We start from the raw sequence: 27,032 nt of genomic DNA on the forward strand, positions 1-27,032 counted from the left end.
AAAGCTTCGTATGAAGCCCAAGTCTTTTTACAGGAAGAAGAGAATGGGCGATTGTGTGTCAACAATCGTGTCTTGAAGCAAGCCCTGTGGGAAAGGCCAACTCTTGGGTCCGTGGATGTAACCCAACCTATTGAAGCTCATGTTACTGCATTTGATTATGCTTTTAGGCAATGTCCTCGTGTAGAATGGACACCCCATCGCATCTGAAAGTCGGAGACCGAGTACCACAGAAAAGAGTTATACGGTGTTTGAAGAAATGACGCTTGCCACGGTACATTGTTTGAGAGATTGGAGACTGTATTCACAGGGATCTACTTATGTCAGAGAGACAAACAACATTGTTACCACCCCCTTCAATACTCAGTCGAATCTAACTTTGAGTCAAGCAAGGAGGTAGAGAGACCTGCTCGAACTTGATTTTGGGTCAGAACATAGGAAATGAGCAAGTAATCGGGTAGCTGATGCCCTTAGTCAGAGAAACGATCATGTTATTTCGTACATGTTGACTCGTATATAGGCATGTCCAATTGATGACCCAATGTCAAAAACAAAAAAGAAAGAAAATATATGAATAAAAAAAAATTGGAGGAGAAGATAAATAAATCGCAAACAAGAAGAAAAAGAAATGACGAATCGTTCGCAATATCAAAAACAAATTTGAAATTTATGAAAATATTTTATTCGGTTCATGGACTTTTTGTTTTTGTTACACACACCATAAATACTACCATGTTTTGTTTTATATTTTGAAAAACTCCACTACTTTTTTATTTTTATTTTTTAGTTTTCAAATTATTTGTTTGAAAAAGAAAACAATAAAATTAGAAGTTGAAGAGGATCTTTATTAGGACTTAACATTCAAAGAACTAAAAACAAAAATTCAAACCATTTTCAAACAAAGTGTAAATTATAAATTGAAAATAGGAGGGGATAGGAAAATGAAAAAGAAAGGTAAGACGAAAGAATTAAATTGTGGCGAAACCTTAATTATCAAATCAAACAATTTTGTTCAATGCACAAACAATTAATAATTAACCACAACATGAGGTTAATCTGTCACACATCAAGATCATTTGGATAAACACCCATTCTTCCATTGCATTTATGAGACCATATATTATATTGACATCCAAAATAGAAAGACCCAATTGAAAACAATTTAACCTTTTTTACAACACGTTGATAGATGTTTTTTATATCAAAATTCATATACAAAAAACATGTACTTGCCATTAATGTGGTGATTGGAAAATAGAAAGCTATGTATCTCATTAATTTGAAAGTTGAGAAATAGATGGCATAATTTCATTTACCAGCTATGGTTTACAATCATAAATTTATGATATGTTTGATATGATTATCAAATAATTAAATAACATATATTTCATGCAGTTGTAGAATTACGGATACAATGGACACGTCCTGTATTCTAATTCGAGTCCCCATGCTCGACGACAAGAGATCTCGATTGCCCTAACCCACCTTTCCTTTCCAATTTGTCTCTATTTTGGTGTCATTTTCATTTTCTTCTCTCTTAGAATTGTCCAAAATAATCAAACCAATTGATAGTATAAATTTTTACTTTCACAACAAATTACATAGAAATTTAAAACCGTCGTTTTATTCTCAAGATTCATCCCCATGCAAAAAGTATATAAAAAAAAAAAGTCTTCTAATATGCATTTAAAAGTTGTAAATCCTTTCAATCTAACAAGGAACTTTAATTTATTACAACTTAATAATCTTATTTTTTATTATTTACACAACATAGAAAAATATAAAAAAAAAATGATGGGAGTAAATAGGTTTTGTTTTCTATTTTTGAAAAACAAAGTTTATTAAATGAGAAACAAAATAAAATAAGGTAAGATAAAGTAAAAACATTATTGGTTGATGGAAAATCATTGGGAAAGCTCCAAGCAAAGGTGGTTTTAGGCCAACGTCCATTAATGGTTGAAGTTATATTATTGTTCTATTTATTTTAATTTCTATGACTTTTTCTTATTATTTTTTTGTAAAGAGGAATGAGATATTTATGGCAACAACTAACCACTTAAATGTAGACCTTCCCAACTATTAGAGTATAATGTTTAATAATTAGTGTAATTATGAAGATTGGATGAATTTTGTTCCCTTCATTTCCTATCACTATCAGCCATCAGCTCTCTAAACTGAAACCCATTTGAATAAAAACATTAACATTCATAACTAATAATTACAAACAAACTTAGAATTAAGACCCATTACAAGAGCTATACTAATGTTGGTGAGACTACGAACTAAGCTTAGTTGTGCACTGATTGGTATTTACTACAAAAGAAAAAAAATATATATCTTTTAGAAAATATAACAAGGCCGCGAAATATTTACATAGTATAAACAATATCGTAAACGGAAAAAGTACACAGACCTACTGTTCACACGTGATTTTCGAAGAAATTTGATTCGTGGAGTTGAACTTGAGTTGGTGTTGTATTTATGTTGATTTTATGCGATGTGGTTTGATCTCTAAAATTTGATCCTCTAATTCTCTTTTGGTTGAGCGCGTACACTTGATTTGAGGAAACAGAGCACGTGATGCTCTTGAAGTTTGAGTATTGGAAGAAAGCTTTTTAGGGGAGTTTTCTAGCTTTTGGTCGGAGAATTCTATTCTAGACCTGAAGTCAAAATTTTCTAACCATCACAAATGAGAAGAACTCCACTATTTATAGAGTTCTTTGATGGACTTTCTAGGCTTGAGCATAGTTAGTCCATCGATCAGACACATGGACTCAACCAAATACGTTTGGATCATATTTAAGTTTACTAACTTAAGAAAACATGTGACATCATCAGAATTGACCCATTTATGTGTTCAATTTTAATAATTTGGGACGCATGTCAATTTTTTAATTAGTCTCAAATTCAATTATTTGTATTTTTTAGTAAATGATGTGACAGTTTGTGATTGATCTCAAAATTTCTTATTCAACATCCACACTAAAACTTACCAAAAATACCATAGTCAATAATCGATTAATTAACTTCTCGCACACATAATATATTTGGTACACGATCTTGCATCAAAATCGTTTAGATTTGACCGCACAATCATTTAGATTATCTAAATTCAAACGATTTTTTTTTTCAATATTTCGTGCTACAAGATGGTTTGTATTTTTGTTAGAAGTCTTTGGTTTAAAATTTTCTACTTCTATTTATTTTTCAACTTCGTCATCATTTTTTTTTTGGCCGAAAAGCTGAACGAATTCCAACCCTGACTCGAGCTAAGCTTGAACTAATGTTAAGGTTTGATTGAATCTGTCTAAACTCAATTCATCAATTCTTTTCGAGAGTGGGCTCAACTCTAATCTATCTATTTGTTGGCCGATTAAACTTATATAGAAGAAATGAAATGTGTTTGGTACTAATTAGAGCCTTAACTAGTTTTGTCTATGAGTGGCAAGATGTTGATATTGGCGTTCAAAGTAATAACTTAATTGAACTTTACCACATTTAATAGACAACTCAATCTTATCTGTTTATTCCCATATTGTGACGAACTTTATGATTTTAAGTCGTGGATTGTTAAAAAAAAAAGAAAAAGAAAAAAAAGCTTAAGTTGATGTACAAAAGAAATTGAATATATATTTAACATTACACTCATAATGTTTGAAGAATAGAAAATGAAGTAAATTAATGTTAAGTTGAGACCTATATGTGCCTGCACTAATCCAAGGGTTGGAACCCAAATTTAATTCCATCACTAGTACAAAAGTGGGCTACGACGACAGTTATTTACTGTCGCGAACGGATTCCGCGACAGTTATTTTCAGTCATAGAAGCGGGAGTCATGGAAAGACCTTCGACGACAGTTTTTGAAAACTGTCGCAATAGGTTGTTTTATGACATGAAATAAATGTCGTTAATCAACATTCAACGACATTCAATAACTGTCATAATTTATTTTATGACATTCAATAACTATCATCATTTCTTTATTAACGACCGTTAAATAACTGTCACGAATTCTATTATCGTGACATGTATTAATTGTCATGAATATGTTTTTCGCGACAGTTTTTTTTTTGTAAAAATGTCATTGTTTAGTTATTGACGACATTTTTTTCCAGTCAACGATTGTGCAATCGTGACAGTTTTTCGATAACATTAAATGTCATTGTTTTGCCATTGACGACATTTTTTTCCAGTCAAATATAATGCAATCGTGACAGTTTTTTTTTAAAAAAAAATTGTCATTGTTTATCTTATGACGACATGTTATTCCTGTCACATATAGAGCAATCGTGACAATTTATTTTGTTAAATAACTGTCATCGTTCTCCAATTTACAACAACTATTAACTATCACATTTCTCAATTTCCTATAGTTTTATTCTGTTCTCCATGCAGCTCCACCATTACACGAACCATTAGAATGACAATAATGTAGCTGAGAATGACAAATTTGAAATTATACAAGTTTCACACCAATGTACAAGAAAATAGCCAACACTTTAATATATATACACTATAATACGATTTATAATATTTGTACATCTTAATACAAGTTTCAGTAATCCACATGTACGAAATACTAACCCTTAATCAAAAAATATCTTAAATAGCATTCGAATATATTTGACTGGACCAACCGAGAATGTTCGTTTCTGGAAATGATATTTGAAACAAAACTCATGAACTTGTCGACTCCAGTTGAACCTACAAAGAATCCATAACACATACGTACAGTCAATGAATAACTAAATCAACGTCTCAACAAAATACAGAACACAAACAAGAACTTCAACACTTGATTCCATGAAATGAAAAGAGAAGACCATGAGGACTATATTAGGCAAACACAACAAACAAAAACATACTGCTACTCTTTCTCTCTAGAATACACATACCAAAAACATACCCAGCTCACTCTTTCTCTCTAGAATACACATACCAAAAACATACCCAGCGCTCACTCTCCCATTCTCTATTCATTTTACTACCCCACTCATGGTGGTCCCTCTTCAAATCTGATAATGAAAATGAAGTTCCTAAGAAGAGGAGAAAGAGATCAAGGAGAAGAAGAACGTCCAACCAAATGGCCACTGCAAATTGAACAACTTCTTGGGTTGTTCCTAGTCCTTAGAACAAAACAGCCTACGACAATACATGTACGACAATTTGTAATCCTTAGAGTTAAACAGTTTGTATTATGCAATCATCGCCAATAAAGATGAACTATGAATATCTTCCCCACATATCATCAGCTGTAGTCAGAATTTACAATCAATTGACTAAATAGCTCTAAAATAGAATAGTATTACAAAGTAAGCAAATAAAATAACATACCAAATGAACATGAGACTATAAATGTTACCTTATAGGAAAATTTTCATAGCATTGGAGTGTCGATTTCTTGTCTTTAGATACTCCATAAAGAGTAAGCACAATGGCTAAATTCTCAATTGGAGATACCAAAACTAAAGTCTATCCCCTTAAGGTAAAGTCATTCTCATTAGTAGACATAACCAAATACAATCAACCAACTTCAGAAGTAACCATTTGATTTCTTGTCAATAAACTAAGGTTTTCAACTATTAGGAAATCAGATACTTAGATTTAAAATAATTTACATACATACCAAAACTAATGGACGTCCACTTCTAATATGAACCTTTATTTATCCTTGAACACTTCTGTGAGGAGCAACAGTTACTGTGTAAGAATAAGATAGCTTAGTCCATGAGAGAAAAACCGGAGTTAAATTTCTCTTCTAACTTTCAAGCATCTAAGGAAAAATTTAGCTAACTTGCATTCATCTCCATAGAGCACTATGATATAAGATAATTCTATTGACACATAATTTAATGAGTCATCTCATGAGGATAAAGAACATTAACATAAAAGGAAAAAATAAAAAGTAAATCAATTGTTAAAGTAATACATACTTCGAAAGAGTGGTTGATCAAATGAGCAATGCTTCCAGCCCTTGTAGCATCAATTATTCGTTCATCATCAATTCCAAACATGTAAGTGCCAGCACCGTAAAATAACTGGAACACATTAACTTTTCTCGGTCCAATTCCATTCCAGTGGAAGAGGAAAATCCAAAATCTACTAGAGGATGCACAGAGGAATGCTTCTAAATTTACCAAATTCAGTAAACTCACAATTCACTTCTGTCCAGAGAACCATTTTATTTAAGCAACCGAACGTTTATTGAAAAAATAAAAGAACCAAGGGCAAACAAAACTCTATTCATAACAGAAATACCAAAACCAAATTGCAATAATAATAATAAAAAGACATACAACAGAAATACCAAAACCAAATTGCAATAAGAAAAACAAAAAAAAGACGTAATACTCATAAAAAGGAGTCAATGACTAATCACATAAAACAATCTAATAAAAAAGAACAAGATCATTATCACAATTACAAAAAGTCCTAGTGATCAATGCCCAAACTGAATAATTAAACCTCTTGATGCAGCAGGTTGGAGTACCATGCCAAATCCATTCTGGAACAAGAGAAATCTCATTCCTTAGAGATGAGAAAAAGCTCTCCAAGAACAACGTTCTATATTGGAAAGATATTCAAGAGGTTCAAATACACTCTAAATTGGCTATCTATAGCCTTACAGGAAAATAAGACAATTAACCAATTAACTAAAATATACTAATTATCCTTATCACCTCTCTAGCTTACTTTTTGCATTATGTTCCTATGTCTTTTTTTTTGTGCTATGTTGCTCTTTTTCACTTCTTTGAACATTGGTCTTTTTTTTCATTCTCTTAATGTAAAGTCCCGTCTCTTTTTTTTTTTTCCAAAAAAACTCTCTAACTCCCTAGCCTCCCCTCTAAATTTCTCCACATAATAGCGAAGAAGTTTGCTTGCCACAACCTAGCCAAGTCTTTCCCTTTCCTTCAATCTAAAAGAGAAGCTCAACAAATAGGAAGACTATCAACTAGATCATTGTAAAGTTAACTATGATCAAACGTATTGTAGATGTTCAGTATATGGTTCCGACAACCCTTAAGGAGATAAATCCTCAAAGCGATTCTTGGTGTTAAACTAAATTTTTTTAAAGAATTTTTTCGGGAATGAATGGAATCAATAAGTGAACTGGTATTATCTTTAATAAATCCAAAGTAAACCAAACTTGCAAAAAATGTGACTTTTGAGAAAATAAATATACATCAACTATCTTCAATCACTTAAGAGCTCTAAAAATGAACGTAATTCCGCAACTTGATTCTATCTTTTCACTCATGAAACGCGAAAGTACTATAACAACCTTGTAAACTCAGGTATAAGGATGTGTAATATATGAATGACATTCTTTCAAAGGAATAAAAAAGCCCATATGAATATATCTTGGATGAAATCATTTTTCAAGATGCAGTCTTTTGACGTCCATTAAAGAGATACTTACCTTGGAGAATATATCACGGTTGCGCAAGTTGGATGTAGAGAATGAAAGATGCCATTAGAAGAGGAGAAAAAATAGGAAGAAGAAACGAATTAGATGGCTATAAGTTACATGAAGTTAAGAATAAGCAACGAAGGAGGAAGCAACCATGGCTACATCTACAACAAATCCAACATGTATACTCCAGAAGATAATACAACCCCATTGGAAACAGCAACATAGAATAGAGAGGGTTGTCGAAAACAAAATTGGAAGAGGGCGACGGTGGCTGCTGAAAATCCGTCACCTAGAGGTGGGTGCTACACACTGGCATTCAATGACTAAAATCAAAATCCCTTACACACCTCTTCCCCTAAAGAAAAAATCAAAGTTCAAGGACCCTATTAAAACGATTTTGAAGTTCAACGTCCTTTTAAAGACACAAAACAGAATTCAAAACCATAATTAAACAATATATAGAGTTATCAAATTCCCTTTCACACACTACCATTACTAAGAAAAAACAACAAACAAGAAACAGGCCAATCCTTATTAACCCAATCATACTTTAGCGTAATCGTACACCCAATCTAAACGAGAATCACAAGTTCATATCTATATCTCATACCAACCAACACAATCTACAATCTTTGTCCTGTCAACATACACACACTTATATATATCTTCCATGACATTCACGATATACATTCGACGTTATGTCTACTTCAATTCACATGCATTCATATATATTTTCAGTCAAACCACAGTATACATTCAACACACATACAGTTCACAATCACAATTGAGTCCAGTAGAAAATCCCTTACCTCGATTTCTATGCAAATTCTTCAATCGACTAAATCCAATGAATCAAATCCGAAATATTGGCGAACTGAACCCTCAACAATTCACAATTTGGTTGTGAATTTAAGGGAGCCCAAGGTTACTCCCAACACTCAACGCACGACTGTCGAACTCGCAGCAAAATCCTAAGTGTGGGTCGGTCAGCGGTCGGCTAAAGAAGACGTGGCCGGAGAATCGCGCGGCAGTGCAGCGGTTGGAACGAAGGTTGCGCGGCTGGCTTCACGGCGGTTGTGAGCGGCGAACGTGGCGGTTACTGGTTCACACGGCAGCTCGGGCTTCGACGAAGACAGAACCGGCGATGGAGACAGCAGATCGGCGCGCGGGACGACTGATGCAAGGTTGCTTCGCGAACCGGAGATGGATACGGCAGATCGCGGGCTACGGCTAGGCTGCGGCGGGAAGAAAACGGAAGAGAAAGACGGCTGGCTGCGGCTGGGCTGCGGCGGAAAGGAAACGGAAGGGAAGGGAGAAGGAGACGGTGGAGTCGTCGCGGCGTACGGGAGGAAGGAGAAGAGGCGCGGCGGTTGCGGCTGGGGAGAAGGGGAAGGACGCACGGGGAGGAAGAAGGAAATAGGGAAAAGAAAGAAAAAGGAAATAGAAAAGAAAAGGAAAAAGAAAAAATTTTAACCCTAACATTCTATGACAGTTAATAACTATCGCGAAAAGTGTTTTCTGAAAAATTCCGTCTTTTCCCGCCAAAAACGCGAAATTTTATATTTCGTGACAGTTTTTTTTTCTTCCATTCATTTTTTGAGATATATAACTGTCATTGTAGGGTAGTTTTCTTCTAGTGCATAAGCTAATTGTAGTTCGATCTATTTGGAAAATGTCCAATTAGTTTTGAAGTTCCATGATTCCATTAGCTAATTGTAATAGTAATTATAGCAACAAATACAACACCATAGCTCTCTGTAGATGCAATGGAAGTCTTTTTTAATTCTCTAATTTTCTATTTTCTATACACAAAGCTTATATAGCAACCAAAATGCAATAAATCTATCAACATTATAGATCATACGTCATGTGTTCTTCTCAAAAATCAATTTATCATGATCCATCATCACACGAAAATCAAGTACATTTTTCTTTATTCTAATGTCAAAAACAAAAAATGCTATTTAATCCACATATTATGTATGGCATATTAAAAATTATGACTACGTGAATCTTAAAATATCAAGTTTAGTTCTTCAATTCTAAAATTAAGGTTCTTTTATAACTCTTCAACCAAAATTTTTGGAGTTCGTGGTGGTTTTATGTGATTCTTCAACAAAAAAAAGTAAGCTAATTCTTGGTATTCATACTCAGTGTCCCTGGTAGCCGATTCTTCAGTTATATGAGAAGTCGTTTACTTTACCTCTTTGTAATTACACTGTAAAGATGTGAACCTTATATGAGAAACCGGTATATCTCTAGTCGATTAGCTCAAAAGGCTTTCAACGTTATCAAACTATGTACTTTCAAATCATCTACATCATCTACATCTACTTTTCCTATTTTCTCTTACACAAATTGAAATTTGAAGTTGATGTGTTTTGTGTGATTATGAAACTATTATGTGGATTCTTACGTAGATTTATTGTGAATTGATTATCACTATATATTTTTTGTATCATTGCTCAATCTTTAATTTGTCCTATGTGAAATTTTTTTAGAAGACTTTTTAAGCCATGAACTTTCCTTGATTGCAATGAATTCTGCCTCTATAGTTAATAGAGCATGCGACCACTAGTTTGAAGTGCAACTTTCCACCTGAATAGCACCAAAAATGTGATAACTTGTTAAGCTTTAATTCGAGATTATTCCTAGATTTTGTGTATATTTCATGATTTTGTAGGTTTCAAATGCTTTAGAGGTATCTTCAAAATAATGTGTCTTAGTCCTATTCCTATATTATAGATCATTTAGGTTATTAAACTCGAACTTCATCCACTTTTATGTCACAAGTATACATATATTGTAGCCACGGAACTTAGTCTATGAGATTCAGAATTATAACAAGCAGATCACTTATTCGGCAACAACTTATTGAATATCATCTCAATAAAATTTTTATTGAATAGTAGAATGTTTATTATTTAGAAACCATGAGTTTTGGAACATAACGCCAACATATTTTTATTTTTAAATTTGTTTTATTCAATAATTTACATACCTATGTTTAAAATAGGAAAATTATATCAATCGACCAAAAATTAAAAAAAAAGCTTATAGCACCTCTTTTTTAGTATATTATGAATATGGCAAATATGACAAGTAATTAATGATACTTGCTCGCCCAATGACCATTTCCGGCTCAGAAGGCTATCACATAGTTATCTGCTTTTAAATTTGCTACTTTTGCAATTTAAAAAATGTAATAATATGGGTCTTATTATCATAACTTTTTTTTTTGTTGCTATTTTTGCAAACGTCCTTTTAAAATATGGATTTCATTTTCTCTTTTTTTATTTTTAAGTTTTTTTTTTTTTTTTTTTTTTTTTTTTTTTTTTTTTTTGTAATGAAGAACAATTAACCCACTGCATTTTTTTGCATTAACATAAAGGTAAAGCAAAAGAAAAATTAAAACTTTTGAATCACAATTTTTTTCCACAAATTTCATCATTTTTTCCTATTATTGCTATTTGTATTTTTCCTCTATCACATTTTCTTTTCATTGAATCTTCCACTTCACCTTAGCAACCAATAGAATGTACCAACATTTCTTCAACAGTTGATCCACATTCAAAGGATCATCAAAGAAATTTCTTCAAATAAATATCTTTTTTCGAAATTGAATTTCGAAGATCCAACCTCTACGTCCGTCTGTACATTCATATCTAAGTTTGTGGTTCTAGCAAGATGTAAGGAAGCGCGGTGAGACCCTTGGTCAACAGTAATCCATCTTAGCACATACAAGTCTAAATTGTATTCTTGATTCAATAAAATTTATTTAATATAATTTTTAAAATATAAACATTTATAGTATGAGAATTTAAAAATTTTCAAATGTCTAATTTCGTGAAGAAACTTTTATCTCTTAAATCTTCTTACAAAGAGCTTTCTCGAAAGGAAATTGAGGAACAACGTACTGCTTGTTCAAATACAAATGAATCAACCCAAATAGCAAAAATAGAAAATTATTTTCTCAATTGGGGAACTCCAAAACTTGATTAAAAAACAATTTATTTGCAAAGTACTTTTAATTTAAAAGAAAATCTTTACCTAAAATTATTGAAAGAAGAATTTCAATCTATGGAAAAATTAATTTTATACAATTATTTCCAAGAAATGATATTGAAAAAAATCAAAATGAATTTTCATTTCTCCACATAGGTGTTGTCCAAGTAGTCCTAATTTCAATGTTTAGATATAGACTGCATACATCGACTTTAGCAATTTTACGTGACAAACGCCACAAAGATTTTTCAAACTCATTGTCAATCATTGAATCAATAAATAAATGTTTTGCTAGTATTTCAAAACTCCTTTCTTGGGAAGAAGTTACAAAAAAATTCCCACCCGATTCTGGACAATGCCTTCATCCCTTGAAAGAAAGAAAAAGAAGTTTTCCATATCATTGAACATCCTGATGGGAAAGTGGAGATCAAGTTTGAAAATGAATCACCTAGGTTCCCTATAAACAAAGAAAACATGAGCTCTCGAGAATTCATGAGTTCAAGACCAAGTCCATCCAATATTATGAGTGAGCCAATACCTAATCTAAACATATCAAAATCTCTAAAAATCAAATATGTTAGATTAGATCATGGAATACCAAATATTGACTATGAAGAAAATCTCTCTAAAATTCTCAAACTCAAATAGAAATGGATACCAGTTCTCAATTAAATGTAATTATTTCGTAATCAAAATTTGAGCTTGACAAAGAGTCCCTTCAAAAAGCCTTTATGTCAAATGCAAATCGTACTAAAAGAATTACTTTTTTCAAAACTGACTCTAAAACAAAAAGGAAGTTGTTTAGAGAAAAATATTTCAAGACTCTTGAAATATTTTATTGAAGTATTTCAAGAATCTTGAAATACTCTTAGAGTTTGACCAGACTCTTGAAGTTTTTTAAAGTATTCCAAGGAAGTTGTTCATACAAAAGTATTTCAAGACTCTTGAAATACTTCAAGAAAATATTTTATTTTTAGATCGTTCAAACAAATGAACGAGTTTGACCATCTTTGCACAATAAAAAAGAAAGAATCTTAAAAAATTCAAAGAGGAGAAATTAAAGTTGATTATCCTCCCATGGAAGATGTTGAGCTCAAAAGTTTTTATAACGAGAACATTATAGCAAAACCTTTTCAAATTATCAAGAAATCCAAAGAACACGAGGCTCCAACAAATAAAGAAATAAATAGCATCCAAGTTAAAGAAAAAACAATTTTTCTAACCGAATGCTTTCTTCAATTGTAAGTCAAGTGATCTTCAAGTTAGAGGAAATTTTCAACCCTCCTATTGTAACACCCCGATCTTTAAGGTATCTTATTTTTTAAAACCAAATTTGCATTTTAGTTTGAAGATTGATTTATTTTTTTAAAAAAAAGAAAAGAAGTTAAGGGAGAAAGGGAATTTAAATGTTATGATAATAATAATATATATATTTATTAATATTATTAATATTATTAATTGTTATATTAAATAAAAGAAAAGAAAAATTAAAATTGAATTTTCCCTTTCTTCTCCCTCCCGCGCGCACAGCCACCCCCTGTTCGCCGCCCATTTTTTTTCTCTCTTCTCCTTCCGTTCCCAGCCCAGCCGCACGCCTCCCTCTCTTCCCTTCCGTTCGCCGCAGCCCATCCGTCGGCCGTCTCCCCTCTCCTTTCTCCTCTGTTTTCTGCACCGCCGCGTCTGTTCGTCAGCCGACAGTAAGACAACATCGTGCTTCTTTTTCCAGCCACGAATTTAAAGTCGATCCATGCCCAAATCTTCTGCACAATCTTGTTTGCTTTAGTTTTGTGCACCGCCGCCTCTACGTTGTTGTAAGTTTGTTTTAGTAAGGATGAAATTGATGGGTTATGAGGTTCTGCATTGTAAATACATTGAAATGTGATGTTTGTTATTTGGTTGAATTGATGTTATTCTTGAAGGCGACATCGGTTATTTGGAGTTAGTGTCCTTGAGTTTCGCAGTAAACTTCGTTGGAGTTCGATTCTTTACTCTTTGGGATTTGATTGCTGGAATTAGTTCGACCAAGGAATTTTGCATAAAAATCGAGGTAAGAGACTTTCTACTGGACCCATATGTGAATTTAAATGATTAAAACCATTTGACTGTATATGTGAAATTGAGCAACTTAAAGGGAATGACTGCTAAGATTAAGTCGATGTGGTTAAAGGGACTTAATGGCTTTAGATAGTTTTATGTGTGTTGATGAAATGACTAAATTAAAAATGTTTGTTGTTTGAACTGAGGATGGTTGACTCTTATGTTAAAGAATAGATAGTATACGACAGTATACGTTTGATTGGAATGACTGAATTGAGATAAGTTGCACTTATGTATGAGTATACCTAATTGAGAAATCGTTACGCTAAGGTCGGATTATGTGTTAGTAAGGGTTTTATCTACTACTGGACTCAATTACCGTTATATATATGTGTGTGTACTGATGTAGACTGGTGTTGAATGTGTACTGTAAATGACTGGAACTATGCATATACATAAATGAACGTAAACTTTGTGTTAAATGCATATGAAGATTGTCTGGGATTAAATATGCAGGTGTGGTTGTAGACAGGACGATTTTAGTAGATCGTGTTGTATAAATTTTTGGATGTGAACTCGTGATTTTGACTGATTTGGGTGTGGGTTATAATATAAAGTGCGGCTTGTACTGGTGAACTGAGAGGTGTCATGACTTTGTGGTTTGATTGACTGATGTATTTAATTGTTATCAACGGTCTTTAGGCTAAAGTGAGATAAGTTGACTGTTAGAATGTTAAGTGAGAAAACTATATATGTTGAAGTAATGGAACGGTGTTATAAATGACTATTAAGATGTTTAGAATGGATTGAGGAAAATTGTTAGTTTTTATTGGGATGTGTACCTTGTAGATGTCCCACGGGATCACCAATTATTATGCACCCTTTGGGAGCATTAGACTGATATGTGTTTCTGCAGAACACTAGACTGAAATGTACGTCCCTCGAGGCGTTAGACTGATACGTGTATCCTACAGGATCACAAGACTGTGACTGTGCAAGGTATCCCAATAGGACGTTAACAATTTATTTTTCCATAACGGGACGAGTAGTGGGTCTCTTACTGAGTATTTTTGTACTCACCCCTTTATGTTTAATTTTTCAGGCAAAAACAACAAAGGTGGCAAACCGGCGAGGGGCAGGAAGGAAGCGTGATTTCCATGGATGGGAAAATGTTATTTTGCTTTCGTTTTATGTTTTTTATGTTTAAAACGCTATGTTGAAACTTAGCTTACGAACTCTTTTTTGGTAAACAGTACTTTTTAAGTTTTGAATATTTGAAACCAGACCTAACTTAAAGTTGTTTTTTCTCAATTGTATGTTTTTTTTAAATGCCTTACATTTCAATCTGTATCAACCAAGGTCTTTTGTCAAAAGTTAATGACCTCGACTTAGGTAGAAAAGTTGGGTCGTTACACCTACTCTTGAAGAAACTCCTAACCTTTTTGAGTCGGGCCCTTAGAGAAAGTTAAGATAAAAACTAAAAAACAAACACTTCTTGATGAAATTAATAAACACTTAAACACCTAAGGGGCAAAAGTTCGATAAATGTTCTTAATGAAGAAGAAGCAGCTCAATTTATGGAAGATTTTGAAAATTCTTCCATCAACGCGAAGAAGAGAAACAATCAACAAAATAAACTTTGGAAGATTCATTAAGAGAAAAGATTAAATTAATTTTCATTTTCGATCTTCATTTCGAGGAGAAGGTCTGGAGCAAAGACAAAAATATGTCATAAATTAATTCAATAGAGAATCTATACATGTTTGGAATATTGATGGAACTTTGGAATGCCAACTTTACGACATATTAAATAATGTGTTAACTTGTGCCATAGCCTGAGTCCAATAGTCATTCAAATGGATAAGCTATTATGCTTATAATCAATGGATTTAGTGGAAGCCTTAAATTGTGGTGGGATTATCCCTTAACCAATGAACAAAATGAAGCAATTAAAAATTGTAGGATAAAAGTTTAGGGCAATTAAAACTTCAGCAACTCAGTAAGTAGAAGAGCAAGGGGGGGGCGGTGTAGAAGTTCTTCTTTATATGATCAACAGATACTTCGACCTAGGAAGTGTCACTGATATAGACAACCAGAGAAAGATAATAAAAAAAAATCTAAAATGCTCCTATGCGGGAAACTTTATATAGTTCAAAGATATGTTCTTATTAAGAATTTACATCTTCAAGAATTTCAATGCCAGAAATTGGAAAAAAATGTTCATTGATGGACTTCCAAGCTTCATGGTAGAACAAGTCTATCACTAAATGTAACTCTACTTGACTTTCACTTTTGTGTGACCCTTTTGACTTTCACTAAATGCAATTAGACGTTTTTTAATGTTTTGCTTAACTGAAACTTTTGTAAACTCCATCCAATTACATGACATGTTATATTTTGTGAATAGTTTGTAATATTCCTAATTAGACTGTTCATGTTAATGCAATTGTAATCAAAACTATTGTTAATGAATGTTAAACTTTCTTGTTTTTACATTATTGTCATGAAAATCAATAAGTCAAGAAATTGAATTATAGGTACAAAATATTAGAAAAATCAATTTAAATTAAGATTATCAAATCCTACACTTAATTTTTGCACTCCAAACACAGACATCTATAATTCCTAGGCATCATAACCCTATCAAATAAGTCATAAGTTTTCTAGTTAGAGTAACCAAAGAAAAAAATAAAAAATATATATTTAAATCCTAAATTATGTATAATCGTGTGTTTTAAAACTTAATTATGTGTCAAATATATTCAATGATAAAACAAAGATGAAAAGAAAAGTTCTAATGTGTTCATTTATTTTTATTCTTTCAATCAAAATGTACCATTGTCTATATTTTATTTGAGTAATAAAAAAGTTCTTTTTATTTACATATATAAAAAAATCTATACTTATTCGCTTAAAATAATAAAAAGTTGCACTAACTATTTTTAATAAAAAAATCTTATTATTTAATACATAAAATTATAAACAAATTTTTAATCTTTTTTAGTTAAACCAACTTAAATTATTTCAACACTTAATTTATTCCACTTGTCATAAAAAAATTATAGTAATAATTTTAAAATGGGAATGAAAGTCCTAGTTTAAATTTGAGACCTAAAATTTAAAAAAAAAAAAACAAAAAACCTCCATTGACACCTCATGTCAAGTTCGTGGTTTTACACCATGGGCCAAACATGGGCTTGGCATCAAATGTCAAGCCAAAGGGCCAAACACCCCCTTAGAGATTCTTTAACACGAGAATTTTCTTCAAAACCAACTCCAAAGGAAGAAACGTCCGTTTCTATGGATGATTTAAAATTTCAAATCAATTGTGTAAGAAGAAAATTTCTCAATAGAAATTTAAAATTTTAGAAATTAAAAAAGAAATTTCTCAAATGAAGCAAAATAACAATTTAGATGATTTAGACTTAAGAAAAGATTTTTTATTAAATGAATTTAATTTCAAGAATAAGTTTTCAAAAATGGTATTGTTTAATTACTTTAAATATAGAATATTTCAAAATTACTTCGAAAACACTAATAAACTTACGTGCATATCAAAACTGTACCGAAGAAGGTTTAATTTCTACAAAATATTTTGAGGAAACAACATAGGTTCTTAGTAGAGCAAACGGTAAAAGATTAAATATCAAGTTTAAACTTTCAAAAGTACATGTTTGTAATAAAGAACAGTGTTTCAAGAAGTAATTTTAGAACACCTATTATTACTTAATTATATTCTTTAACAATATCTGAAAACGGTTTAGTAATAAACAAATTTGGAGAAGAATTGATTTTTGAATTTATCTCTCTAATTTTACCTCGAAAACTTTATTGAAATGAATGTTTTGAAATGTGAACAAATAAAAAGAAGATAAAAACAAAATAGTTTTCTAAAAGAAGAAAATGACTACAAAAGGATTGAGGAAATTTTAAAAAAAAAAATTCAACTCAAAATAGGATAAAAGAAATTCAATTTAAAATTGAAAATGAAGTTTGTTCTAATTTACCAAATGCATTTTGGGAAAGAAAAAAATACACACTTGATCTTTCCAAATAATTCAAAGAATCGGATATCCTAACAAAAGCTAGATCGATTCAAATGAATTCAGACTTATTAACACATTACATAAAAGAAATACAAGACTTATTAGATAAATGTCTAATAAGGCCCTTGAAAAGTCCATGGTCGTGCGCCACCTTTTATGTGAACAACGTTGCCAAAAAAAAAAAGGCATGGAGTTCCAAGCTTAGTAACCTATTATAAACCATTAAACAAAGTTTATTCTAATGGATTAGATATCCAATTCCCAATAAACAAGATTTACTCAAAAGAATTGAAAATGCAAAAATATTTTCAAATTTTGATATGAAATCCGGAATTTTGCCAGTTCAAATTTCTGAAGAAAAAAAACTACAAAACAACTTTTAATGTTCTTTTTGGACAACACGAATGGAATGTAATGACTTATAGATTAAAACATGCCCGATCAGAATTTTAAAAAATGATGACTGATATTTTTAATGATTTACAAAATTTCACATTTGTTAATATCAAGATTTCATAGATGTCACTAAAATAAATGGTTTGATAGTCTCTACCAAAAGTGAAATTATTTGAAACAAAAATAAAATTTTTGGGTTTTGAGATATACTTGGAAAAAATCAAACCCATTTAGAGATCAACTGAGTTGACGTAAAATTTTCCTGATCAAATTCTAGATAAAACCCAACTTCAACGATTTTTGGGTTGCCTAATTTATGTGTCTGACTTCATCCAGAACCTTAGGCTAATTTGCAAACCATTGTACCAAATTAAGGTTAAAGAAAAATCTAAAACTATGGTTCGACAAACACACTCAAACTGTTTAAAAATTTAAATCTTTGGTCAAATCAATCCCCTATCTCACCCTCATCAACCCAAAAGCAAATTCTATTCACATTATCAATTTAGTTTTAAAAAATAACAAAAACAAAAATTGAAAGGAATATTTTAAACTTTATAAATACTCTAGTTTATTTTGTAAATATTGTTATGTCATCCAAAATTCCAGAAAGAAATTAAAGATAACAAGCACAATTTAAGATTAACTCCAAAAGCCAAAATGAAATTGTGTATATTTCATGGAGTATTCGACTATGTTTGATGGTCCCAATCATAAGTCGCAATGTTAGACTGCAGTAAGTCCGTTAGTTAGTTTCTAATCTCTACATGCAATAAATGATATCAAGGATTCTTTAATAAACCCACTTTATTAAAGAATGAAGGAGATTTCTTCTATTTCCTACATTTGACAATTGAACAACCATTATGTAATAGTAACCATTATAAAATATAATCGATGAGCCATTGTGTGATATGATGGATAGGATAGCATAGCCATTGGAGGAATTTTCCACCACTTTAATTTGTTTTTTAAATTTATAAATAGATCTAACTGTTTCAACCAGATTATGTTCTGTCTGATTCGATCTTATCTTCTTTTCAAAATCATTATTTTATGTATACAAAAAAAATATTGATCTCTAAAATAGTTAAGTTTATTAGTTCAATCAAGTAAGGATAAATTTTATATCTTGCTTGATTGTAGTGAGGTTGTTAATAAGCAATCAATTTTCTAGAAGTTTGTGAAAACTAAAGTAGGTCGATAAAGATGGTTTAATCATCCTTAGACAACTTCTAAATATTAAATTACTATAAAAGATGACTATTAAACATTATATACTAATAATTTAATTTTTGTATTAAAAACACTTTTGAAAGCCGAGATTTTTTTTATAGTACTATACTATTGGTTGAAACTTAGTTGTTATAGATGAACAATAAAGCTAGTGGTTGGAGTTAGTTGCTCAAGACGATCGTCGCCAAAAGTGATCGATGTTGAATTAGATCATTAGAGGTAGTCTTTGTCATTCTTGGTTGCCTCAGGTGAACGTTAGTATTGATTGTTAGTGGTAGATGTCAATGAAGTTGATTACCAAAGATAATTTTCATTGGATTTTATCGTAGAGGTAGTTGTTGAAGCCTAAAGTTGAAGGTCGTTGTCAAAGTTGATTATCACAGGAGATTTTTTCCCAATGTTTATAGTCCTAGGTAGTTATTGGTGGCAAAAGTTGGCTGTATGAAAGTGATCATATTGGAGTTGGTCAGACGAGTTTGATGTTGGAGCTTGGAATTGGTCAGCCAAAAGTTGGTCACTATATTGAAGTTGAATTTGCATCGGAGTTTGTTATCAGAGGTGGTTATTGGATTCCAAAATTGGTCGTCAAAGTTGGTCACGCAAAGGTGGTTGTTGGACTTGTAAAAAGTGGTCGACGAAGTTGGTTCATGGACTGTGGCAATGGTAATCGTCAATTGTGGACGTTGATAGGTGAACCCATTGGAAACATTGGAAAGATGGGAGAGTTGATATCAACTCCACCAATATTTAAACTTTGTGGGCCAAACAATAAGTTGGTATATTATACCAATTCAACTCATCTCATATCGGTACACCAACCACCTTCTAATATTAAATGTGTAATTTAGAATTCAGAAACGTAAATGTCTTATTATCATTGAGTCAAAGCAATGTTACATATTTATATAGAGAATAAACTAAACCCTAGAGACTATGTAAAATTACAATAAAGGACATATGTATATATATATATCATAACACTCCCCCTCAAGCTGGAGCAAATATGTCGATCATGCCCAGCTTGTTGCACATATAGCTTATCCTTGTTCCATTTAAAGCTTTAGTTAGAATATCTCCCAATTGTTCTCCGGTCTTCACATATCCTGTGGACACCAACCCATCTTGGATTTTCTCACGAATGAAGTGACAATCCACCTCAATATGTTTAGTTCGTTCATGAAATACTGGATTAGATGCAATATGAAGTGCAGCTTGATTATCACACCATAATTTAGCTGGCACGGTAATACTGAAGCCTATCTCAGATAATAGTTGGTGAATCCATACTATTTCACACACAGATTGTGCCATAGCTCTATATTCTGACTCAGCACTCGAACGAGAAACAACATTTTGTTTCTTACTCTTCCATGAAACTAAGTTTCCACCTACAAAAACACAATATCCAGAAGTCGATCTCCTATCCTCACGAGACCCCGCCCCAATCAGCATCAGAAAAACATTCAACTCTCGTATGTCCATGATCTTTGTATAGGATCCCACGTCCAGGAGCAGCTTTTAGATAACACAAAATCTGCTCTACTGCAGCCCAATGATCCACTGTAGGGGAAGACATGAATTGACTTACAACACTTACAGAATATGCAATGTCTGGTCGAGTCACTGTTAAGTAGTTCAACTTCCCAACTAATCTCCTATATCTCTCAGGATCTTTACATAATTCTCCTTCTTTAACAAGTTGCTGATTTGGCATCATTGGAGTGCCACTTGGTTTGGCGCCTAATTTTCCTGTTTCAGACAACAAATCAAGTACATATTTTCGTTGAGACAAATAAATACCTTTCTTGCTTCTCATCACTTCAATGCCCAAAAAATATTTCAATTGGCCCAAATCTTTTGTATAAAACTGACCCTGAAGGAAAGTTTTGAGAGACGAAATACCCAATGCATCATTTCCAGTAATAACAATATCATCAACATATACAACTAGTAGAACTATACCCTTCTCAGATCGGCGATAGAAAACTGAATGATCAGATGTACTCTTCTTCATACCAAAGCATACAAGGGCTTGACTAAACTTACCAAACCACGCACGAGGACTCTGTTTCAAACCATACAGAGATTTTCGAAGGCGACATACTTTATCACTCTCCCCCTGAGCAACAAACCCTGGTGGTTGTTCCATATAAACTTCCTCTTGAAGATCACCGTGAAGAAAAGCATTCTTAATGTCAAGTTGATGCAACGACCATTTATTGGTAGCAGCCATGGAAAGAAATAGGCGAATGGAAGTTAACTTGGCAACCGGAGAGAATGTATCTGAATAATCAGTGCCATAGATTTGAGCATAACCTTTGGCAACAAGGCGAGCCTTTAAACGAGCCACTGTTCCATCAGGATTCATCTTGACAGCAAACACCCATTTACAACCAATGGCCTTCTTTCCTGCAGGACGAGATACCAAATCCCAAGTACCATTATCATCTAAAGCAGTCATCTCCTCAATCATTGCATTTTGCCAGCCAGGATGAGACAAAGCTTCATGAACAGAGTTAGGAATAGATGTGGACTCAAGAGACGTAATAAACGCATATGTGGAGGGAGATAACTGGTGATAGGAAATAAAGGAAGAAACGGGGTAAGTACACTTGCGTTTACCTTTGCGAAGAGCAATGGGAAGATCATCACTTGGCGCTGGATCACATGATGAAGGAAGCATTGATGGAGGACATGAGTCTGAAGGTTGTGGTGGAGGTCGTCGGGAGTAGACTTGAGAAATCAACGGGCGGGAAGGAGGCACATCAGTAGACAAGGATGGTGTGGGAGAGGTAACCTCATATATAAAAAGATTGTCATCCTCCCCCTGACACAAACTCGATGGTGATGAAGTAAAGGGTGTATCTTCAAAAAAGACAACATCAGGCGAAACCAGATACCTTTTAAGGGTAGGACAATAACAACGATAACCCTTTTGAACACGTGAATAACCCAAGAAGATACACTTCAAGGATTTGGGATCTAACTTAGTATGATGAGGACGAACGTCACGAACAAAACAGACACAACCAAATATCTTAGGAGCAATAGGAAACAAATGCTTGGTAGGAAAAAGAACACGATAGGGAATCTCACCATTAAGAACAGAGGAAGGCATTCTATTAATCAAAAAACAAGCTGTAGAGACAGCATCAACCCAAAAGATTTTTGAAACATGCATTTGAAACGATAAAGCACGGGCAGTTTCAAGTAAATGCCTATTTTTCCGCTCTGCAACACCATTTTGAGATGGAGTGTCAGCACAGGAAGATTGATGAATAATGCCATTTTCACACAAGTAAGAGCCAAGAGAATGAGAAAAATATTCACCCGCATTATCAGTACGCAAAGTTTTGATAGAGACATTAAATTGGTTTTTTATTTCAGTATGAAAGGCACAAAAATGAGATAATAACTCAGAACGATTTTTCATTAAATATAACCAAGTTAGACGAGAATGATCGTCAACAAAAGTAACAAAATAACGAAAGCCTGTTTGAGATACAACTGGACACGGACCCCAAATATCAGAATGAACTAACTCAAATGGAGCAATTGCTCGTTTATCGACTCGAGGACTCGAACTAAGACGATGAAATTTCGCAAATTGACATGAATCACAATTTAAAGAGGACAAAGACCTAAATTCTGGATAAAGTTTCTTCAACACGAACAAAGATGGATGACCTAAACGACAATGGACTTCAAAAGGAGAGGGAACGACAGGACACGCCACAGCTTGCGATACTTGATGATCAAAGAGATAAAGGCCTCCTGACTCATATCCTCTACCAATAATCTTCTTCGTCACACGATCCTGAAACAAGCAATAACCAGAAAAGAACATGACAACACAATTTAGGTCATGAGTAAGTTGACTAGTAGAAATTAAATTAAAGGATAAGTTAGGCAAATGTAACACAGAAGAGAGAGAAAAGGATGGGGTAAGGTGAATAGTGCCAGAGCCAAGAACAGAAGATGTGGAGCCATCGGCCAATGTAACAGATGGGAAAGGGGCAGGGGACAACGGTCTAGAAAATAGGTGAGAATTACCTGTCATATGAGCTGTGGCACCAGAGTCTATGACCCATTTGGTAGATGATGTAAGAAGACACTTTATATTACCTGGGGCAACAGTGGATGCAATCGGAGTAGAGGAAGATGACGCTTGTAATGACTCTTGGTAATTCTGAAACTTAGCAAACTCATCTGCAGAAATAGTAACTGACGCCTCTGGTATATCGCATGTGGAGGCTATCTGAGCATGTTGAGATCGTTGACTATTCTTATATAGCAATTTCCGACAATCACGTTTCATATGGCCTGGCTTACGACAGTAGTTACAAACAATCTCTACAGACTCTGGTTTTCGATGATCAGTACTATTCCTCTGAGGTGCCCGAGGGTTATTGTTCTTGCTAAAGAGAGCACTACTGGGTTGAGGAATAGACACACTAGTCGGAGAGCTTTCAATGCGAAGGACTCGAGTGAAGGCATCATCTAATGATGGAATCTTGGAGTCAGAGAGAATCTGTGTCTTTGCCATTCCAAATTCAGGTAAGAGTCCATTCAGAAAAATCATAACAGCCATCTTCTCTCGTTGAACTTGTTGAACTTTAACATCAGGACTAAAAGGTAACAACAAGCCAAGCTCGGCAATGATCTTCTTAAGCCGCATAAAGTAGCTGGTGACAGACTCAGCTTTCTGTTCCGCACGAAAAAATTGCATACAAACTTCAAACATTCTATGCACTTGCTCTTTACCTGAGTATAGAAAATCCAAAAATTCCAAAAGTTCTTTAACAGACTCACAGTGATCAACCAATCCAATTATCTCACTCTCAATTGAATTCTTGATCTGAAGATATAAACGGGCATCATCACGAAGCCAATCCTTCTTCTGCTTTGCATCTTTTGGGGGATCTTCAGTCATATGATCATCCATATCAGTACTTCTCAAATAAAATAAAATTGTCCGACGCCAATCGTAATAATTGGATCCATTTAACTTATGTTCTGTGATCTTAGAGGCCAAGGGAATAACGTTGGAGACTACCAAATTTTTTATGTCGGCCATATTGAAGTCACACGTTGATTGTAGTCCACTCGAACAAAGAGAAAATCAATCCAAACAGCTGCAAAATTGGAAAAAGACACAAAACCAATCGTGTAACCTTCGATTTTCGTCAAACCCGAATGTTATTTGATAGACCCAATGGTACAGACTGGCAGGAAACAATGGTTCGAGACAAGCCCAGAAGACAGAAGACAAATCAGACTTCTCACACGCTCTCACGCGCCGGCGCGTGGGTGAAGGTGACGATGATTCCGGCGGCGCGTGAAGGTTACGCGCGGTGTTTTCCGGCGATCGACGAAGACAGACTTGGGCGGAAGGAGGTGGTGCTTCTTATGGTATGGGCGATGTCGACAAATGGTCACCGGAAGGTAACCCAAACTTCAAACCTAATGGAGCCAAACTTCAAACCTAATGGAGCGCTCTGATACCATGTAATTTAGAATTCAGAAACGTAAATGGCTTATTATCATTGAGTCAAAGCAATGTTACATATTTATATAGAGAATAAACTAAACCCTAGAGACTATGTAAAATTACAATAAAGGACATGTGTATATATATATATCATAACAAAATGAATCTATCGCAACATTATAAAATGTTCGGATTTAGAGACCCCCAAGAAACATTGTAATATGAAAAAAGAAAAAAATAAAACTCACATAAAACTCTATAATTTTCTTTTGAAAAAAGAAAGCTTATTATTACTGTCCCATATTCCATGGGGCTTTATAAGTTAGTAAATTACAAGTGAGTAGTTGTAGAACTTCATAAATTTACCAACTTTAATTTCATACATCACTATTGAAGAAGAAGTTTTAAAAATTAAGATTCATTAAAGTTAGAGCTTTATAAAGAAAAAAAAAACAAAAAATAATGTTGAAAAATCACTATATAAGACTTCCTTCCTAATTTCCAACTATATTTGATGGAGATTAGCAGATATCTACATTGTTTTTTTACAAGAAATAGAAAAGTTTTTTAAAAGAAGGAAAGTATTGAAAAATAAATGAGAATTTGAGATTCAAACTTGAATCTAAGTGGAATTAGAAGACACATTTGTAAATTGTATTAATAAAGTTTCCATGCTAAGGTATTGAGTTGGATGGATAAAAAAGAAATCACCTTAAATGAAAAGTGTGGTTATTAAATTCATTCATTTCTCTCATCCTACCTATCAACTCCTTCAATTACACATCTTTTATAATAATTATCAACTCAATTCAATTTAATTATTATATGTCAAATATTCTTTAATTAAATTTGTTTTAATCTATTTGGTCTCTAAATTATAAAAATCATACTAACAATTATTCTTCAACTTTTAAATATTAGACAAATTTTTTTTGAAAATTTAGGTATCTATTGAATATTTTCGAAAGTCTAATAGTAAACTTGTAATCCTAAGGTGTGATTCATTTATAAGATAAAAGTATAATAACAACAATACAATAAACTTTTATTTAAAGCTCGAGAAAGAAGAAAAAGGTAGCTTTTCTGTTTAAAAGTATCAGAGTATATAAACTAATGAACTAACCACACCTAAAATGTAGAAAGAAAAAGGAGTAGCATATGTACAACAATTCAAATTCAAAATCAACTTAAAAATGTATTGCTAAAAGTAAAGAAAAGTTTTTAGAAATGAAAAGAATGAAAGAAGGGAAAATGTGATTGAAGAAACGACAGAACAAAGAGATGTGGAATTGATAAGTAAAAAAAGAGAAAAGAAATGTGTCAACAATTGTCATGAATGGGAGGCATAGATGATGATGGGTAAGGAGAGGTGGAAAAGGCAAAGAAGAGAAGAAGAGCCATGATTAAAAGGGGAACCAAGAGCACGACTGTAGGCGGCGGTGGAAGTGGGGGAAGAAGCAGAGGCAGCAGCACAAGAAGACACACTATCCAGACTAACAAAGTGGCCTTGGAATACCCGAAACCGCCGCCACCGGCCATTATTATCTCCGGCAATATAGTGGGGGTGGTATGAGTAGGTGAAGTTGGAGATGGAGATGGGTTTTAAATCCATTGTAATATAGTGAAGTCTTTTGTGGAAATGAGCTTTGTTTAGAAATAGTTAATAATGGCATAGCCTATAGACAATAAATCAGCTTTAAAGCTATATTAAAATAGTAATAATAGGTAATAAAGAATTAAATTGTGGTAATTAGAATACAGTGTGTGATGACAACAAGTTGTCAACTATGCAACTCTTTAATCATTATATTTTCAAATTTTTATTGAATTTGATTGGCTGAAATGTATATATATTTGGTTTCTTTGAGATGCAAAGAAAGAAGATACATGCATCCTCTGCCCTCATCTATATATATATTTAATTGTTATAAGAACGCATATCTTATTGTTACCATGTATGCCTTCTCTGAGTTGTAAATCAACATAAATTCTTTCGCTAATTTAGTTACCTTCTTTCTTTTCTTTTCTTTTCTTTACTTTAGTTTGATTCTTTCTACTGTAATTGGGGGCATTTGTAAATTGCAATAATAGAAAATTTTAAAATGGATAGCGATAGCTCTTTATTACGTTTCGCTTTACTAGTGGTGACATTAAACTTGAGCTTAGAATAGTAACAATAGCTCCTTGTAATAAGTGTTCACATTTTTGCTTCGTTACATGTCAAAGCTTGCAATTTGTGAAAAGTGTTAATAAAATGTTTTCTCTCATTAGCACCTTTAATTTCTTTGTATGAGAGTGTTGCATGGTTTCTTGTAACGATTCAACTTTTTTAACTAAACTGAGGTTATTACTTTAATACAAAGACACTTCGTTTAAACATAAAAGTTCGTAAAATCGGTTAAAAATCAAA

The 27,032-nt window shown here is 33.0% G+C and overlaps 1 long non-coding RNA gene across 1 annotated transcript; it reads right to left on the reverse strand.

The window, feature by feature from the left end:
• Window positions 1–4,957: 4,957 nt before the first annotated feature.
• Window positions 4,958–8,867, reverse strand: LOC116403553. The gene is made up of 3 exons (XR_004216353.1): window positions 5,931–8,867; window positions 5,360–5,697; window positions 4,958–5,249 (listed from the first exon to the last, which is right to left on the reverse strand). It is a non-coding gene; the product is annotated as an uncharacterized LOC116403553 (long non-coding RNA).
• Window positions 8,868–27,032: the final 18,165 nt, after the last annotated feature.

Source organism: Cucumis sativus, chromosome 4, assembly GCF_000004075.3.
Source record: "Cucumis sativus cultivar 9930 chromosome 4, Cucumber_9930_V3, whole genome shotgun sequence".
Classification (NCBI taxonomy): domain Eukaryota; kingdom Viridiplantae; phylum Streptophyta; class Magnoliopsida; order Cucurbitales; family Cucurbitaceae; genus Cucumis; species Cucumis sativus.